Source organism: Choloepus didactylus, chromosome 12 (assembly GCF_015220235.1).
Source record: "Choloepus didactylus isolate mChoDid1 chromosome 12, mChoDid1.pri, whole genome shotgun sequence".
NCBI lineage: Eukaryota > Metazoa > Chordata > Mammalia > Pilosa > Megalonychidae > Choloepus > Choloepus didactylus.
The window spans coordinates 48,632,291-48,647,438 of record NC_051318.1 but is presented as its reverse complement, the minus strand read 5'-3'; the positions used below and the strand labels follow the sequence as shown (position 1 = coordinate 48,647,438).

Sequence of the window (15,148 nt, the reverse complement as noted above, 5' to 3'; positions counted from 1 at the left end):
GAAGATTCTGTACTCCTTCAGCATCAAATGCCTGATCTTTACCCTCTTTCTATCTCCTGGTATCCTCATTTCTACACTCTTCTCCAAATCTCTCTCTTCTACCTATTCCAATCTCTCTGTAGCACTCCCCTTAGTGTTTCTTGTAGAGGAGGTATCCTGTTCATGAACACTCTGTGTCTGTTTATCTGTAAATATTTTAAATGCTCCCTCATTTTTGAAGAATAGTTTTGCCAGATATAGGATTCTTGGTTGGCAGCTTTTCTCTTTCAGTATCTTGAATATATCATACCACTGCCTTCTCACCTCCATGGTTTCTACTGAGAAATTTGCACTTAGTCTTATTGAGCTTCCCTTACAAGTGATGAATTGCTTTTATCTTACTGCTTTCAGAATTTTCTCTTTGTATTTGACATTTGACAATCTGATTAGTAAGGGTCTTGTAGTAAGGGTCTTGATCCATTTGGATCAATTCTGTTTGGGGTACACTGTGCTTCTTCTACACTGATCTGCAATTTTATGTCTTTCATAAGAGTTTGGAAATTTTCATTGATTATTTTCTGTCTTATTCTTTCTCCCCATTTTCCCTTCTCTTCTCCTTTTGGGACACCTACAACATGTATATTCATGCCTTCATGTTGTCATTTAGTTCCCTAAGCCCTGGTCATATTTTGCCATTCCTTCCCCTATCTGTTCTTTTGTGTGTAGGATTTCAGATGTCCTGTTCTCTAGCTTGCTGATCCTTTCTTCTGCCTCTCAAAGTCTGCTGTTGTATGTCTCCACTGTGTTTTTCATCTCTTCTATTGTGCCATTCATTCCCATAAGTTCTGCCATTTGTTTTTTCAAGCTTACGAATTCTTCCTTATGGTCACCCAGTGTCTTCTTTATATACTTCATCTTTTTTTGTCACATTTTCTTTCAACTTGTTGATTTGATTTAGAGAATTTGTTTGAACATTTTTAATTAGTCGTTTCATCTCTTGAATCTCAGTTGAGGTGTTAGCTTGTTCCTTTGACTGGGCCATATCTTCATGTTTCCTGGTGTGGCTCATGATTTTTTGCTGCCTAGGAATCTAATTTTCTTGATTAGTTTATTCTGGGGGCTGTTTTTTTTATCTTGGGTTTTCTTGAGGATTTTCTTTGATCTCTAGATTTCTTTGTTTCTCTTGCTAGCCAGTTGTTAGATTGGCTCTGCCTCACAGATTTACCCCCAAATCTGGCACCCACCATGCTCTGCCACAAGGATGGAATGTGGCACCCCAGCAAATTCACTGTGTGTGGTAATATAGATCTGCTGGCTTTCAGAGGTGCTCTGTTTTCTGCCAGCTAGCAATACTTGGGTTTGTTTTAGAGCCCTTCTTTAACGTGTGGGTTGTCTGCATTTCTCAGTCAAAACAGGGCTGGGTTTCTGTGTAGGGCATGTAGACCAGCTCCTGTTGTCCTAATAAAGGGTGTGGGATATATTTTTAAATGTGTTTGTATTCTCTTGCACTTTCCAGACTGTTCAGCAGATGGCACTGTTTGATAATTATCCTCAGAGGCTGCTTTGCCTCCAAGTATGGACTGCTTCTACCCAGGTGAGCTGAAACTGCAGGATTCCTATTCCCTAACTTTGCTGACCAAAACCTGGCTCAATGTGGGGCTACACCTGTGACAGAGTACTCCCTCAGCTGATCCAGTACTACAGCTGTCCCTGAGGCAAGGAAATGGCTGCTAGCTGCTGCTTTCCTCAAGGGTAGGGGAAGGGCTTTCAGACCCAGGGCTGGAAACAGAGTCTCTGTCCACGTTTTCTCAGTCTCTTTGTCCTTCACTGACCTGGACCTTGAAATGTCCTCCCCTGTCCTCTGGGTCTTCAAATACTGAGGTATGTCTCATTGCTGTGAGAGATTTTAAAATCTGTGTCCCAGGCATGAGGTGCCCCATCTGAAGATTCTGTGCATTTCCCACACTGAGATGGAGTTAGGGGTAAGGGAGATGACTCTCCAGTCTATATCCTCCTCCAGAGTTTCAGACAATTCACAATTGTCCCTCTTTTTGTTGAATCTCTGGACAGAAATTTTCAATAGCTGTTTACAGCATCATGTTGATGACATCAGCCCCCCAAATCTTTGTTTTGATATTTACATATTTCATACTGAAGCACAATTGCCTATATACTAATAATATCTGCTAGCACTTTGATAGTTGAAATTTACTGGAGGTTTTTAGTTTTTATCATTTTATTGAAAAAACTGATTTCATGTTGTGTTTTTTGTGCTTTTAAAATAATTGAATACCTTCATGATAAGTTTTTTTCTTTCATAATGAGAATGCATTCCATCATTCTTCTTCAAGCCTGAAAATAATTCAAATTATTGTCATAGTCATAACCTTCAATGTCATTTCTATATATTAAGAAGAATAAAATGGGTATTTAACATTGCGCTCAGTTTTGTAAGTCAATTAATAGAGGAAAAAGGAAATTGATAACATAAGAAAATTTTAACAATACACTTGTTATGACATTATTCCAAATATATGTATATATTTTATTATATATACTATATATAGATATTCAAATTAGGACATTAAAGTTTGATTAATACTCAATTTATATTTTAATAATTCTTTGTTACATTAAAAATATGATGTGACAGATGTGATTATTATTTTTAGTTTTATTTTTGTTCTTTGTCATAGGATAATTGTAAATGTGTGGCTTGAAACTTAGAGGAGATACACGTTCACCATTGTAAGCTAGGTGCCTTCTAATAGCGTCAAGTTAAGATGATTTTACCAGGCAGTAGAAAATCAATTAAAAGTGCATGCCCGGTATTACCCTGAAGGGAAAACTGGTAATCCTTTTATCCTACTCCAGGTTCTGATAATTATCCTGACAGTCTAATCCTGTGTGATCATAAATAATCTCCAAAGATTATTCATGAACACCAAAAAAGCTGTTCTCATTAAGTTTGGTCTATTTATTTTCATAGGTACAGCAAGAGTGTTAATTGCCATACTGACCTTTTTGAACATATATTATAGAGCAAACTAAGATCAGGGAATTAACTTCTGTTTGGAAATTTTCATACGGAATCTTGGATTAGACTTTTAAAAGCTTCTACTATTACCGCTTCTATCCTGACACTAGGCAATCAAGCCAAAGACACGCTTTCCATCAGATTTCACCTGCAGTTCCTATAAATGTGGATGAATTCCTTATTTACTGAGGATTCAAAAATCTATTAAGGTCTCTGCTGTTCATATGGCTTTACCAGTGAGGCTGAGTCACTGCAACACAGATTCCAAGTCAGTTTTCTTGAGAGGGCTTTGTAGGCATTGTTTCCACATTTCAGGCCAAATCGTGTTCCTTAAGAGTGTCCTTGTCAGAATTAATTAAGTGAGACTCATTCTCAAATATGACATTCCAGGTAGAAATAGGGCAAAAAAATCAATTAGGATTTCCTTTGGTAGCCAAGGAAAGATGTGACTGGAATAAAGCAGTCCATGTTGTACACTTCTCCAGAAACATAGTTTATTGACTCCTTCTGGCAAGTTCACATTGGTGATTTGGGGAAGACTTCCAAAAGCATTTAAATATGATTTTCAAAAATGTAAACTTTTGATTCTAATGCAAATATAAAATCAATACATGTCAAAGATTGTATTAATTTCCTTAAAATCCTTTTTCCTTCCTGCAATCTCTTCTTTGAAGATTCTCAATTTGATTTTTCTTCTCCTCCATCAGGGATTTCAACCACTCTCCAAAGAAGGGAGGAAAAAATATGCCTTGACCTTCTTTGTCTTGCAAAGGTGACTATTTCAGACACTGGCCAGGTGCTAATGAAGACCCTCCAATCTCTGGTTTTACACACTCTGAAAAGTAAGATATGGGCTCTGGTCCATTGTTTTTATTGTAATAGTGTTTTGGTTTCCTAGGCCACTAAAAGCAAATATCATGAAATGGGTTGGCTTTAAGCAATGCAATTTGTTAGCTTACTGTTTTGAGACTGTGAATATGTCCAAATCAAAGCACCGTAAAGATAATATGCTTTCTTCCAGCAGACTGGCTCCTGACAATCCTTGGCTCCTCTGCCACAGGACAAGGCACATGGCAGTGTCTGCTGGTCTCTCCTTTCTCTTACCAGTTCTGTTTCTTTCAGCTTCTTGCTTTCATCGCTTTCTCTCTCTCTCTCTGTATTCATTCCATTTATGAAGGACCCCAGGATAGGATTAAGGCTCATCCTGAATGAGGTGGATCACACCTTAACTGACATAGTCTCATCAAAAGGTACTGTTTACAATTAGATTTAAGAACATGTTTTTCTGGAGTATGCGTAGCTTGAAACCACCACAAACACCAATTTAATCTCCCTCCCAATAAAAGCTTTATCTATTTCCACATTAGTTATTTAAGAAGCAAGTACACATTGCAAATGGGAAGATTTATTTTATTTTATTGTTTTTCTAAAGATAAATCATTCTAGTTTCATGGAAAAATAAAAAAGCATATTCCTCCAGTAATTAAGACACTTGATGCTTAATACCCTCTAATTACTAACCTCTGCTTGGTAGCATTCTTATGCTAAGACACATTTGATTCCTTCCACAACCTGGCTTCCATTAAAGTTATCATTTTACAGTGGAAAATTCTGGCTAAGCTATACCATGGGTGATACCAGCTCTAGTTAATTTTTTTCTTATACCTCAAACTGGTCCCTGGGTAATCACTGTTAAGCTAATTTGGAGGAAAATAATGTGTCTACAGTAATAGTGGAGTTACAAAATGTCTCAATTTTTCTTAAGTTTATATAGTTAGTTAGCACATTGAACATTCTGCATGAAAAGGAGAGAAATCTCACAGGGCTTTATAGATAGAAATAACAAGAAATGTGAAAATTCTTTGCCAAATAGTCCATGTCCTCTATCATTTTTCAATGAATTATCCTTTGAGGTTTCATTTCAGCTTGCATCCTTCCCATTAGTTTCATTCTTTATCCTCAGAGAAAAAAAAATGGAGAGACAGAGTGAGTGTTCTTTGAGAATTGATATACCCTGAGCATATCTCCTGAACATAGGAGCAGGAAAAAAAAAGTCAAGGATTTCATTTCAATGAGAATGATTTATCTACTGAGTGCTGAAGGACATGAATACATTATGGATATCTTTTGCATTTAACTTTTCTTTCTTTCTTAGCAAGTAGATGGTTTCAGAGAATGCTTACAAACAATTCTAAAATGGTACAATGAAGTAGTTATTTCTTTCAGCGGCATACACTTTCATATGAATTATACTGAGTTATACATAGCACTTCAGACTACTCCAGACTAAGTAGTTAAAAATGTATCCTGCTAATATAATTACTTTTACATTCCAAAGTTTATCGTATTGACTCTGTAAACTTTCACGTTAATATATTTCAATATATATCATTGATGATTTTTCATGTTAAATGGATATCAACTATAGTTGTAAAGTAAACATGAGCAGAAATTCAGGAATTTATTTTTGAAGATGAACTTTCCTTAGTTAACAAAACCACATATAATTAAGTAGAGAAGTTAAATCTGAGGTTTTATTTTATATATAGATGTTATACTCATAAAATTTTATACTGCTTTCTTTTTTAACATGTAGAAATTGCTTTGTGTGTATTTCATACAATTTTCTATATTTTAAATGACAAAATGAGAAGATAACAAAAAAATTACTTGTCTTAGTTTTATTGTTGTTGTTGTTGTTGTTGTTGTTGGGAAATGCAACATTTAACACTTTAAAACCATGTGTCTTAAGTTTGTTAGATATTCCTGAGACTGGGACTTCTGCAGCTTAATATCTTCCCGTTCATGTTGACAAAACCCATTCTAAATTCTTCAGGATAAATTAATGTAATAATTAGAAAACAGTAAAGTGAAAGGACTCCTCTTTCCTTTAATCTGAAATTCCTGGTTGAAGGAAGTAAGACCAGCAACATTTCCACCCATTTTTATTTCCCTTATAATTAACACAGTATTTGCAATTATAGAAACCAGAAACATGCTCATTGTATGTTTTAAAGAAGTTTTAAAGTCTTAAAGAAGAAGGATTATAAATTTATGTATCAGTGATGTCACTTATAATTCAGTAAAATGTATAAAATGTAGTTGGGGTTTTTAGACAGATGAGCATATAGGCAATCAGTTCAGTGACTGAACCAGTTAACTGAATAGGTGCCTAAAACAATGATTAAAATTTTCACGCTTATTGTTTTTAAAGAAGTAGTCCATGTGATTCCCCAAGGAGCACTGCAAGTTTTCCCACACATTTATCCTATGTTCGGCATGCTTCATGAAAGCAAAGGCTCCATATAATTTGGTTTATCACTATGAATTTTTCATAATGCTCTTCCTCTTCATTTTTCCTCTGACATTTCTTTCCTTTTGTAATAGAGCACCTATCACACTGTAGTTTATAAAATAAATGTCTTACTTGTTTCTCACTTCAGATTGATGGAATACAATTATTTAAAGCACACATAATTTTTATTATTACCTGTGTTTTTTATAATGCTTAGTCTGGTCTTAGGTCATTTAGTATATATTCAAATATATTTCTGATTAATGGTTAATTTGCTGTGTTTACAACTACAACACTCACTCTGCTTGACCAGCAGCAGTGGTCTTGGGTTTGGATTAAAAATCAAACATATGAGATGCAATAGGCTTCAAGCAAGGCCAAATTCACTTATCTTGAAGAATGGATAACATTAGGCAAAATCATGGCATAAATAGAATTAGCATAATAGAAATCTCATGACTCCAGGCACAGATTCCAATATCATAGTTACTCTGCTCTGAGAATGTGGGTGGTCACAAGGGATGATATTGAGTGGGTGCAGGCCACCTCAGACCAGGGAAGCCCTCAGTGTTCCTTCTAGTTTGATACCTTGATTATTTTCATAAGACTCTCCCGAGGGTCCATGCCCAGTGCCCATTATACACTGTTCTAGTTTGCTAATGCTGCCTGTTTTGCAAAATACCAGAAATGGATTGGCTTTTATAAATGGGGTTTATTGGTTACAAAATTACAGTCTGAAGGCCATAAAATGTCCAATGTAAGGCAACAATAAAGGGTACCTTCACTGGAAGATATCCAATGGCGTCTGAAAACCTGTTAGCTGGGAAGGCACATGGTTGGCATCTGCTCTGGAGTTCTGGTTTCAAAATGGCTTTCTCCCAGGATGTTCCTCTCTAGGCTGCAGCTCCTCAAAAATGCTCTCGGAGTGTTTGTCCTCTCAGCTTCTCCAGAGAAAAGGTCTGCTTTCAAAGGCCATGTCCAAAATGTCTCTGTAAGCTGCAGCTCCTCTCTCAGTTCCTGCACATTCTTCAAAGTGTCCCTCTTGGCTGTAGCAAGCTTGCTCCTTCTGTCTGAGCTTATATAGTGCTCTAATAGACTAATCAAGGCCCAAGCTGAATGGACGGGGCCACACGTCCATGGAAATTATCTAATGAACACTAATTCATCTGCCCACACAAGTTACATCAAAGATAATGGCATTTTGGGGGACATAATACATTCAAACTGGCACATACATGTGGCTACATCTGATTGATACTGATTATTAATCATTCAAGAAATGATCGCAACAAAAAGTAGAGTTATTTGTTCTGACATAGAAAATATGTCCAAATTATCATTTATCTTGAATCTAGGAATACAAACCTATACATTCCTTCTTTTAGTGTTACAAGGAGGATTCTGCCTAAGTCCACATCTTCAAATTAGCCTAAGCCTAGAGAAAAGGCAACAGAATTCAATGATAACCTTTATCTTCCAAACACTAAATTTGTTGGAAAACTATTGACCATTAGTTTTTGAACGCAATCATTTAAATGAACACCTCTGAATGGAAGTCTGTTTTTAAATTTACTTTTTCAATATAGTCTTCTTATGTTAGTTCTTACAAAGTATTTTTTAAAACTCTGATATTGTAATACTCCCACAAGAAGTATATATTTTAAATAGATATGTATATTTGTTTTTTGTTGTTTTTTTTTTTTAAGTTCACATTCTTCTCTATATTTTCAAGGAAAAACATTATCAGTTGAGATCATTTTTAAGGATCTTCTTCAAGAAGTCCACGGTTTTCCAAAAATTTCAAAGTTTATAAACAGATAAAAACTATTAAGTTCCACTGAAGTTCATGTATAAAAATTGTTACGTACACCATAATTATAGATATCTTAACTGTGATTATAATTACTGTTGAATAAGTTCTTGTTTGTACAAGCTGGAATCAGTGTTCCTGTTTCAATAATGCTAAAAATTATTGTAGATGAATGTTTTAAGTGTAAGCATAGCACACAGCTAAATTATCTTTGTCTCATTTATTTCTGATTAAGCAATAATTCAATCCAATTTCAATAGCAGAGATGATCACTTAAGCCTTTTGTAAAAAAACAAATACAATTATAGTAAAAAGTACTAGGGACTGATTGAAGGAAAAGAAAAACTGTTTGTGTACATACCTATGTTTCCATATATTTTATATATGATAAAGGGTTTTTAAAGTTATACATGTCTACAATAGTTTTCATGATTCTGATTACCACCTACATAGTACAAATATTTCAAAAGTACAAACATTGATTATTGAAAGCCTATGATCAAAAGGCACTAACTGGGATACAAATTACCTAGTTCTTTAAGTATTTAGTAGTATATAACAAATAATTAAGGATAAGATAAATGGATCTGACTCAACTCAGTCATCATAGTCAAATTTAGGTAATTAACAATTTCTTCCATTGAATAGCTTCTGCATTTTTTTTAATATACAAGGACAGTCTTATACAAACACAGTTAAAATATCTTATTATTAAGCATTATTATTATGATAATAAAAAACAGCTTTCACAGTCATATAGAAAACTTCTAGCATTAGTATTTGTGCCAGTAATTTAGCTGGTATCCCACACTTTACTATTTAAAATTTAACAGTGAAGTTGGGGGTCTACAACCTACTTTTCCAGAAAAGTAGTTTTTAAGGTTGGTTTTCTGTTAGATTTCCCTAGTGGGAGAATCATAGGTCAGACCTGAGGATCCTGGAGCAAAGCCAGGTTTTTCAGCAGAAAACTATTCTCCTTTAGAACAAAAGAAATACTGTGGCCTGTTACAGAGCCCTGGGACTACACTGGTGATGAAACCCTGTCACTGTGTGACCTGAGCTGCCAATCATAAAGTAGAAGATACGCAAGTCGTAAAGTTCAACTTGTGCAGCACTGCATCATCATCTGGAAATGATACATGCAAAAGTTGGCTCCCAGATCCCAAATTCTTAAGTTAAATTAGTATGCTGCTTGGACTCCAAAGGCACCTATTTCAACTATTCTGCTCTGTCTGCCTCCATCCACATGTATTGTCTCATTATAAATTCTCAAGAATTAGTTCGTTAAATATGAAAAAAAGATGGGTGGGGTAAATGATCTTTAACCGTATGTTCTCACTAGCCAGAAGGACACTGCTGAAGAATTACAGTCCCATGTAGGATTTTCCCCAAAGACAGTTGGAAGGAAAATCCTTCCATTAGACAAAAAGTCAAGGAGTATATCTGGTTGCCCACTGTGCCTCAGTGGAGATGTAAACAGATGAATAGGCTGATACCAATTCATGATCAGTGCCAAATGGTTTGGTAGGAAAATTAGAAAGAGCACGATTGTTTAAAAGGAAATCAGAAAGAGAAATATAGATGGACTTTAAGTAATGGTATAGAATGTAGGGACATTTGTATCTAATATGAAGGCTCACCACAAGCATTCATTACAGAGGATAATCTAGATAATTTATTAGGTCTCCAATACTAGCTGCTATTTAAGCTGTGATCTCTTTATTGGAAAAGTAACAGAGGAAGATGTCAAATATTCAACTACTGATGTGGCGATCTGGAAACTGTTTTTTTTTTCTTTTTTTTTTCTATTTATTAATTTGCAAGGACCACCAGATGTAAGTTGCTTTTAAATTGCCAGAATAGCAGGCCAAATTCGCTGTCTGAAATCAAAGTTCAGTCAACGTTCTGACTTTCATAAGATATTATTCTGGACCTTTTTTTTCCAGCATCCCATAAAACAAATCCTGGTTCACTACACTGCATGGTTGGATGTAGCAAGTAGCCTAGATGCCTTCATAAGACACTTGCTTAGCCAGAGAAACACATTTATCCTAACACAAAGAAAAACAGAGTCTATTCTCCCCATTTCAGACTGAAGTCAGTATGGGAAATTGGCTACAGAGATTCTGTAAGAACTAGTTCAGCAAAAGTGAAAGAGGCTGGAGGAGTAAAAAGGAAGGAAGAAAAGATAATCTTCCTGGCCCTGGCTCCTACAGCCATTGTTGCTTTCTGTAGTGGAGGAATGGGGCAGTTTATTGTGGTGCCCAGGGGCCCAGCATAAGGAGTATAATTTCAGTGGCTCCAGTCTTGTGGCACTATTTAGTCACATTAAGAATTAAATGTGACATCGTCTTAGATTGCAGAACAGAGGTTAACTCATGTGCTCCAGGCTTGGGAGAGTAGCTTCTTTTCATCTTTAGGTAGTCCCTTTTTCCTGTCCATCTACCAGCCCTGCCTCCCCCTCCAAACGGATTTTTCTAAAGATTTTACCACACATTGCTATTTCCATTCCCTCTAATTAAACCACCTAGACTGCATTCTGCTTTTCTATGCTCAGAATCTGTCTGAAACACTAATAATTGAATTACTGAACCACTAGATACCTGTAACTTCAGTGGGAACTTGTTAACTACTGACCACACACTCTGTTCTTTTACTGCTTGGCGAATACTCTAATATGACATGAGAAGCAACTTTAAGCTGAACTACGTTTCCCTGACCTTGCTGAGCTCAGTAGGCTATCCATGACTCAACATCAATTTTTATGATTTCCTGCAGTAACTATATGAAAAATCTATGTCATACCTAGTTGGAAATATAAATATGTTGTATCTGATTAGAAATTAGTAACACCCCCAAGAAAAGGCTTTGTTTTAAAAGGTAACATGAGTTTGCAATGTGAATTCTGCTATTAATTTCCTAGCTTCACAAACATTGCTTTTAACTGAGATTCTTGACCAGATTTATAGTCCAATTTAATTCTGATTCAGAAATAGTCACCTTTTTCACTTTTATCTTTTCTAGAAACATAATTTTAAATTTAAGCCTAAAGAGGATGAAAAGTCTATTTAAACTAGCCATGAACTAGATTGCAGTAAGCAATAAATCAAACATAAAGTTTCCTTCTATGAAAGCAAGGGTAATATAGGCAGGATTTACCCTGACAAGCGAGAAAATGAAGAGACACTGATGCTATAAGCAGAGCAATAACCTTTAATTTATGTAAAAAAAAACAAAAAAAAGACCAAGGGGTAAATGGTCTATTACCCTTCATCATTTGCTTATTATATATATACACACATATATATACCTATATATACACATATACATACATATATATACACATATATACATATATATGCTTTTTTTCCCTACTAATTTTATTATACTTTCCTGTCTTTGACATTCTAGCATGCGACAGCAAACAGAAATAAGAAATGGAAATATATTCCAGAATAGCAGATGTTATTGATTTAGAATCATTCATTTGAAAATGTTGAAATGTCAAAAGTTTCTCAGCTTTTTTCTAAATCTTTATTTTTTTATTCTTAAATATGGTTTAATACTCTTCTCCATTTCTGTACATCACAACACCAAGATTTTACTGCTTAGGATCTCTCTGCAAAGGGTATAGAGAATGCAAAGGCTACATTTTTCACCCCCTCTTATTTATGTGTTTGTATGAATAAGTGTAATACATATCAGTATATATTGATACACACATCAATATATGACACAATATATATCACTGAAGAGAACACAATGATTAAAGAAATACAAAAATTTGGCATCATTCCAAACTTAAATAGTAAAAATGAGAACTACAAAAGGAGCTGTGTATCCTAAATACATCATGTGAAATAACCAGCATATTCAAAAATGTAAATTTACATCCAATTTCTCTGGTCTTGTCATATCACATTAGACCCATTTACAGTGGCAAAACCCTAAGGTATTGCTGTGAAGAAAGCATGTTTCCTTGCTCTTGGGTTTTCTGCAAACAAACAGCAGAGCCCAAAGCAAAAGCCTGTTCAGGTGAAGCCTCCCATGCCAGTAAACACCAAAGAACTGACTGTTCTCACTGGGGGTTGAGACATCAGGTTACATATCAAAAGGCAGTAATTTGGACCTCAGAATACAGTGTGAGAACAAGCTTACATTTTAAGACTCCCTTCATTGAAGTGAAACAAGATTATTGGGATAGGCAGGTCTATAACCTGGAAACAAAGAGCTGGTTCAGACCAATAAAGCTACAAGTGACTGAGCAAAAGTCAAAGAAGAACAGCAATCAGGGACTAAAGTGTTAAAAGTACACAGTTTGAAAACCAAATATACCCCCACTACCCTAGTCGGTTTGGGGGTGATACCAAATGACTTTTGAACCCTTGGTCCTTCAAAGTCCATCTGGTATACTTTTCCATTGCTACCCCTGGGCACATCTTATACACTTTGTTCACTGTCACCACCTCAGGCATGCCACATTGCATATCATCTGAGTTCAAGTCCAACATAAAAGCCAGCCCTGAAGCATAAGTTTCAGGTTTTCAGGTCCACTTTTGGATCCAACATGATTAAGTCTTTGACGCCAGAAGCTGTGTCCCATCCTTTCCCGCCCCTGTCCTTCCCATCACCCTCCCATAATCTCTCATGAGCAGTGCTTGTAAGTCCCATATTTGAAACAGGAGGTTAGAGGTTTATAATTATATGCAGAGTCATACATGTCTTGTCCATCATTCCTGTGAAAAACCTTGAAGTTCATTTTTTAAGATCAAAACATTTGCATAATCTCATGCCATCCAACACAAGGAAAACACAACTACCTCTCTTTTACCAAGGATAGATCCAAGCAAAATAAAATAAAATTTTCTTTAATTTTTTTTGCTTCCACTTAAATTGCATATTTTATTTCTCACAATCCCAGCCAAAGCACAGAAGCTCCATCATACTATCCAAAAATTGTTTCTAGTAGGCTAAGATTATGGGAACCCTTGTCAAAGCAACTGATGCTAACGGCTCCCAACCTGTGGGCACAAATGCATCTGCAAGACAGATGGAAGAAACAGTGCACTGGCCCAAATCTTCAAGAAGTCAGCTGACTTACAAATGTAATTTGTATCCTTGAAACTGACAGTCTGGGAGGAGATGTGGTGTGAGGGAATGAAGCTGAAATTGCCTCTATCAGCTCACCCCTTCAACACTAAACAGAGACCAAGAGAGAATTGGTTCCAACATTTCACCACATATATTTCTACCTATGCAGTCGAAATGGAGAATGCCATGTAAATGGGTCACTGCGAAAAGCAGCAATTTAATTTTTCTCCAATCAGAATAAGAAACAAACCAGTATGATCTCACTTTTATTAACTTTTGAAGGTTTACAGCAGTTAAAGTATTTTTGCTTCTATGTATGAAGGTTAAAAAAAATCATTTATTTTCCATAATATATGAGAACAACTAATTTCACCATTGAGTAAAAGTAAAAACTAGGATTCTTTTTAAAATTAGTGCCAAGTGGCATTTAGGAATTTAGTTGTAGGCTGCTGTGCTGACATGACAAACCAAAGTGTAGGCTTGGGTCTAGTTTTATTTCAGTTTTCTTTTCACTATCTAATGCTCATGGAATAAGTTCTGGAGATGTTCCAATTGTAAGGCAGGGATCTTTTTGGATTCACCACGGTATGTTTCTTGAGTTGGAGGCTGGAGGGTCAGGCACAGTTTGCTGGACCCATGTCAACCACCCTGTAGTCATCAAGGTCAAAAAATTCATCATCTCCTCCTCAGTATTCCATTCCCTGGAAATCTACTCAGTACCACAAGATACCTCCAATTCCACCAAATCCTTTCATGAACTGGGATCCTTCTTGTGACTTATCTGGGACAATTTCAGTGTAGCTCTGAAATTTTTATAGCTGTTAGGAAACCATTCTAGCAGGCGCATGCTCTTAATCAGCTCATGTTCCTGTCCTGTCTCTTTGCCTGTGAAATGAGATTTATCCTTCTGTTGTTCTAGAGAATTTTCCCCCCTTCAACGCCTTGGCAAGAATGTATCTCATAATATCCAGATTTTCATTGACTATTAGAACCTCTACAGCTCCCATTTCCAAACCCTTTAGTGTATCTTCAACTTCAAAACAGTACTTGCCTGTGTCCTGGCTGATTTCATCAAAATATTGTCCTATTAATCTCTTCTCTTGAATAAATTTCATGTTGGAGAGAACTTCAGTAGATAACTCAATAGCTTGGTTGAATCCATTTTCACTGCCATAGGAGATATCGACTAATTTTAAATTTTTGATTGCAACCTCTGATCAAACATATCAGATTGACTTATTTCAGTTTTACTGACCCAGCTAAAAGGAGACCAGCCACATTCACTTTGTCCCCAGAAATAAACAGCTGTACAGCAGTCTAGCTACTTTCAGAACATAGGTCATTTTTCCATTGTTAAACAGGCAAAACCCAAAGCAGACTGACCTCCTTTACCTTGTTTCTTTGGGAGATCCACAGAGAATTTGTGCATGACTTCTCTTGTGTTTCCTTGGAGTGTGCCAAAAAGTGTACGACTACCATCCGCTACAATAAAGCCAAACTTGTCATCTGAAAGTAGCATGAAAAGAGCCTCCATGTGGAATTTGTTGTCACACAAACACAGTGATGTATTAATTGGTTTGAAAGGCTCAAAGTCAATGTTCACTTTCTTTTCCTTTCCTTCTTCCCTTATAATTGTTCCACAGTAAACAACCAGACCATTTGGAAGTACTTTGTGATAAAGTCTGAGCCTTTGTTGTACAGATGTAATGGCCCCAGGACTGAAAGGTGGTTTACTCCTGACATTGTTAGATGCAGTTCCAAACTTATCTGCCAATATTTTTTGCCAATCATGAAATCTGGTCTTTGGGAGGAATGATCAATGAAATTATGCTTGTGCCATTGCCAGGGATCCAGAAGGCGGGAGTTGGCTACTGCTTGGTTCTCAACATCTGGCCATGTGGCATGGGACGGCCATCCTGAGGGGTCTGGGAACCAG

At 36.1% G+C, this 15,148-nt stretch overlaps 1 pseudogene; it reads right to left on the bottom strand.

Annotated features, from left to right (window-relative positions):
* Positions 1-13,826: 13,826 nt before the first annotated feature.
* The window catches only part of LOC119506834, a 31,077-nt pseudogene continuing 29,755 nt past the window's right edge, over positions 13,827-15,148 (bottom strand).